Below are 6,062 nucleotides of genomic sequence, written 5' to 3' on the forward strand. Positions count from 1 at the left end.
CGAAAAGAACGGCTTTCTGCACTCGCTTGCCGGGACCAGAAGTAGTAGACCGACCAGCACGAATCCGAAGTTATGACCTCTTGGTGTGTATTAACCGACGTAGCAACTAAGCGACGAGATATGCGAGATAATCAGAAGCACAGTAAAGCAGCAGCATGCGTCGAACGAAGACCTGAGCAGCAAAGACATATGTTAGACTACTCTTTATAGAGCAGGTGTAGGCAGGTGATTGGTAGCTGGTGATTGTGATTGGCGGCCAGCCGCGCGTGATTTGAGTCCTCCTGGTAGAACTACCAGCAAGCTTAACATGAGTGACAGAGTGACCATCTGCAAAGTGAGAAGTTCTGGGAGGTGGGGATGATGGTTTTTGGGCTGAAGATGATAACTTCAGTTTTATTGCCGTTGAGTTTGAGGAGGTTGTGGTCCATCCAGGTTTTGATGTCCGTGAGACAGTTGGTGAGAGTTGATAGGAAGGCAGGAGTAATGGCTCTGGTGGTGATGTATAGTTGAGTATCGTCGGCCTAACAGAATATAATTTATATTCCCGCACACAAGGGTTCAAAACACGCCATATGTCAGACATTGCCAAAGATTTGTTTAATTCTTTAAATGCTACAGAGAGAGACCTATCAGTAGGGAGTGTGGGGCTAGATCTATCTACTGCAGGATCGCTAACCTGGTTAAAGTCTCCCCCAATAACAATTGGATCAGCAGAAAAGTCTAGAAAGAAATTTAGTCTAGGAAGAAATTTGGTCTGCCCTATGTTAGGAGCATTAGCATTCACCAAAGTGCACTTTATGTTGTGTAAGAAACCCGATATAATAATATATCTACCATCTTTGTCCACTTTTTCTTGGGTTAACCTAAAAGATAAGCGTTTAGCTATTAAAGTACGGACACCTCTAGAGGCCCCTGTACCTGGTGCTGAAAATACCTGACCGACCCATCTCTGTCTTAACTTAACAGCTTCTGTATTCTTTAAATGTGTCTCCTGTAACATTGCCACATCACTTTCCATGGATTTCAAATGTGTTATTATTTTATATCTCTTTGTTTTATTGGAAATCCCTTTTACATTCCAACGCAGTAGTTCAATAGTGGTCATAATATCCTCTTCTACATTGAAAAACTTTACCCATTAATTTGCTTACAGGAGCAGATAATAATTAAGAATAGAATTAACAAAAATTTGCCCTGGAATTATAAAGGGTCTGCACGCACATGGATGGGGGATAAGCAACTAACATACAAAGAGATAGCCAAAAGGCAGATACACACATAACATGAAGGAGAACGAATCTTAGTCCATTCCCTGTCCGTGAACTAATATTAAGGCACAACTGGGTGTGTCTTTGTCTGCCATGATTTGTTTGGTAGCTCGCCAACTGGTATCACGCTGCTTTACAGTTTGCCTAGTCTCTTTGCGATTTCCAACACCTGACATTAACGCGTCCTTATCTTAGGCACCTTTTCCGTTGCTTTGAAGTTTGTTTGCAAATATTTAGAGCAACAATAAAGGTGTTAAGGTTACCTTGCAGAGGAAGTTACCGTGCCACGCCTCGTAGTCACGTGACCTCAAGTTGAATTATTGATCTGAATTAGAAACAATGAACAATCAGAGTTGTTCGTTTTAAGGATTTTTTTTATGTTGTGAGTGAACAAGTTGGTGCAACAAACGGTTTTATCTTTACCCCAATAAAGACGAGTTTAATGAATCAAGTATCGTGTTTGCTCATTGTCATGTCATATTGCCTTTTGATTTCTCTTCCAGGGGAACTTCGAAGGATCCGTTCTGAATTTGTGAAGGGAGTTTCAGAACCAGCTATCAAAGGTCTCCTGGATGACCTTTGGCAGCAGAAGGTGTTCAGTTCTGAGGAAAAGGACTACGTGATGGCCGAGAGGACCAAAGCAGACCAAGCACGTCGTCTGATTGACATGGTGATTGGTAAAGGGGAGAGAGCAAGTCAAGCGATGATTGATAGTATGAAGAAGAGGGACCAACACTTATGCTCCACCCTGGGTCTGATGTCTTCTCCTGCTGGTGTGGGTGAGTTGTTACCATTAATCTACTTTTTAAAGAAACGGTCTCTGCCAGCTTTGTTTTAACAAGAGGGGAGCTTCTTTAATGTCCTTTAATCCACTGGGATCCAGTGATCATTATCATCCACTCGGGATTGCATTTGTGTGGCATACCTTTTACCTTTTTTGAGAGGTAGGGGTTTTACTTTGTGCTTCCGTATTCCTTGGCTCAATGGTGTTATTGCTAGTTTGACAGGATACCTTTTATAGTTTGGTAACCCTCACCTTAACCCCTGACACTCATTTTTAAAGTGGTAATACTAAGGGCCCTATTTTAACGGTCTGAAACGCAAGTGGAAAGCGCAAAGCGCAAGTAGCTTTGTGGGCGGTTCTACGGCGCTATCGCTATTTTACAGGCGGATAAATGACACTTGCGTCGCGGCGCAAGTGTCAAAAGGGTTGGTCTGAAGCAGACTAATTACCCGTAGGTGTGGTTTGGGCGTAACGTCCAACAAACCAATGAGAGTGCCAGCTCCCATCCCCTTTAAGAGCCATGAGCGCATTTGAATCGGACAAGTTGATATTTTGACAGCGCGTCTGCAGTCTCCGATGAGACAGATGCACATGAATTTCAAACTGCAAATGGCTCAGTTTATTGCCAAATAATATGGCCTAATTCACACATGGAATAAGGGGTTTTCTTCCACAACTTCAGAAATACTGAGTCCTCAAATAAATTTCGCCAAAGAAAACGTAAATAATATAACATATGATATGCGGTAACTGATCTATTTAATGAAATACGCAATACATTATAAACATTGTTTCTTATCAGTATTGTATGCTATCCTAATATGCATGTGTCTCCGCGGTAATAGACATTGCCATTGATTGTATTATGCGTTACGTGTTTAGTTTGCGTGTGTTTAAACTTTCATTCTTTTTAACACTCACTCGCGGTAAAACAATGTTTTTCACGATCAAATACTCATCAATCCTAAAAGTTATGGGCATGTAGGCCTATACGATGTCTGTGTCAAGAAAATATGTGTTTGCTGTACGGTGTTTGCAGATGCATTGATTTAAAAGTACAACTTATTACCGCTGCATCAGCTGTTCTTTCCCAAATAATTTACCAAGAATGTGCGGCTAGGTAGATGAGAGAAGCAAAGTGTATGCGCGAGGTGCACAAGCAATCCGTATGCATCGCATGCGCATGTAGGCTATGCATCCGCCCTTAAAATAGCATCTGAACAACGCGCCACTGACTTTAAACCAGGTATTTCCTGGTCAGTAGCGCAATGGTATTCAGCAACGGCAAAATAGCGTTTGCGCCAGAACACGCCTCCTCCTTCCGCCGAACCGCCCCTTGGGGCGCATGATCAATCCCTAATTTACCGGCGAGTGGCGCTGGTGGGAAAAGAACGCTCTGCGCCAGTTGTAAACTAGCAACGACACATGCGCCAGTGACTAAGTCACTTGCGCCGGATGCAAGATAGGGCCCTATATCTCTATTTAGTATTACCTCTTCCAGACCCCTTCCAGAAAGCACAAAATGGTGATCGACAAGCACAAAATGGTTTATTCCCCCTCTGCACATGGATTCCCCCAAACAGTAACGGGCTAACTGACTGATTGATGGCCATTAATGATGGAGCGCTAATTTTCACCACGATAGTCACGTCTTTCCCTCGCATAAAAGAAAATAATCTCGGGAAAGGGATGACAACTGTGGACCAACTTCAGTGAAGTCGTAGCAATGTATTACTGGCAGTCAACATAAAGAATATCCCAGAATCCCAAACTGTTGAGATCAATTCGCCTTTTCAACTAATAAATTAACTGGTGGAAGCTGGAAAGAACCAGCTTATGATGGGAATAAAGGTTAGGTACTTCATATGCAAATGCTGAAAAAGTACTTTTTAGCTAAGGTACTTTAGCCGATCAGTGCTCCAGCACCAGGCCCTGTCAACAGGTGCAGCTGCCCTGACTGGGCCATGAGACCACTCACCGTGGGGCCTAGAACACGGGTCCCTCCGAGCTCCGGGCCCCAATGGGCCTGCACTGTAGTTACTAGGGCTGGCCCGAATTATTTGAATATTTGAATACTCGTACGGAAAATTAGTATTCAAAGCTTAAATCCGTATTCGGAGCTTCGTTTTTTTCTACGTGACGTTACCAGAGCGAGGGAGCCAAACTATAAGCGACACCAAGCAGAGAAGCGAGAGAGGTGGAGGAAGAATAGATATCTTGTTTCCCTTAACTTTATAACACAACATTAGCGGGATCTCGGGAGGAAAAGTAATGCTTAGCGAAATGCTAACCGTAGCTTAGCTGTTTGTTTACGTTCGCTGTACAGCACCACGCCCATCAACTGTGACTAGCTTGCTGCAGAGCGTGAGCGTCTTGGGAATACCCGGTCAATATAATGGATATAATATGGACACATAAGACAATCAATATTCAGTATTTGTTATAGATTTATTGTACAAATTCCCTGAAAAGATGCATGTTCCAGGATGAATTGAAAAGCTCCCGTAAGGGCTGAGATGGCAGAGGACAGCTGATTTGGAACTTACTTAGGCCTACTAATTAACGTTCAAAAGCTATTAAATCTTCAACAAAATATGCAGATACTGTCAAAATCGGTTCCAGGGAGTATATAGGGATTATTAATGTTGTTTTTGATGGTGCGTTTTTCTGGAACGAGTATTCGACTACTCGCTCGAAAAACCAACGAGTATTCAAAGCCTGAAAAATGGCATTCGGGCCAGCCCTAGTATCAGGTTAAATGGTTTGATCCAGATATGTAGGGTTATAGTGGGGGTATCAGGTTAAATGGTTTGATCCAGATATGTAGGGTAGTGGGGGTATCAGGTTAAATGGTTTGATCCAGATATGTAGGGTTATAGTGGGGGTATCAGGTTAAATGGTTTGATCCAGATATGTAGGGGTTATAGTGGGGGTATCAGGTTAAATGGTTTGATCCAGATATGTAGGGTAGTGGGGGTATCAGGTTAAATGGTTTGATCCAGATATGTAGGGTAGTGGGGGTATCAGGTTAAATGGTTTGATCCAGATATGTAGGGTAGTGGGGGTATCAGGTTAAATGGTTTGATCCAGATATGTAGGGTAGTGGGGGTATCAGGTTAAATGGTTTGATCCAGATATATATTACTGGTCCGGCACCACGGTGCCCGCGGTACCGGTCCACGAGGGGAGTCGTGACGGCTGGGAGTCGCCGGAGTGCCCGGGCCGCGCTCACGGTGAATGAATGTCCAATCCAAACATTTCTTCCTCAACTCTGCTTTCTTGGCCAAAAGATCTCTCTGTGTCTCTCTCTCCTTCTCCCTCTCTCTGATTCTCTCTGGTAGTTTAATTGTTTGTATTTCTATGACGGACAGTGCTGTTTGGAGTAAGAGCCAAAATCCTGGCATTCCTCCCCACCAACCTCCTCCTCCACACTAGAACAGCGTGAAACAGGAGCACAAGAGCATTTTTTCACCAAAACTGACTCACAGGGGATTTCTTGCTACTAGTGACCACCGCAAAATGAATAAAAAAAACGATGCAATGACACCTTTAGACATTGTACAGCATACCAACAGCAGAATAACTCAGTGGAAGAGATGCAGAACTATCTTGTTACATCAGCATGGTAAGTCACTTCCCCCATCTTCACTGATGAAGATTTTGAATCTGTAACATGAAGTCCTTCTCAAGACCAACTTCTCCGACCACAAGTCATGAAGCCAATAAATATCATGAAGTTTATAATTTAGAGGAAATATTGACCTGTTTCCTCTGTTTCCACTGATCACCATACACTAACTGATGTCTTCTGTTTTTTTCTCATTTAGGATCTGCTGCTGTCGAGTGCCAAAATAAAATAAAATCCAATTTGCAGAAGAAGTTCGGGTGTGTGTTTGAGGGAATCGCTAAAGCAGGACATTCAACACCTCTGAATGAGTTTTACACAGAGATCTTCATCACAGAGAGAGGCAGCGGAGAGGTCTACCAGGAGCATGAGGTCAGACTGATTG

The sequence above is a fragment of the Gadus macrocephalus genome, chromosome 7, assembly GCF_031168955.1.
Source record: "Gadus macrocephalus chromosome 7, ASM3116895v1".
Taxonomy (NCBI): Eukaryota; Metazoa; Chordata; class Actinopteri; order Gadiformes; family Gadidae; genus Gadus; species Gadus macrocephalus.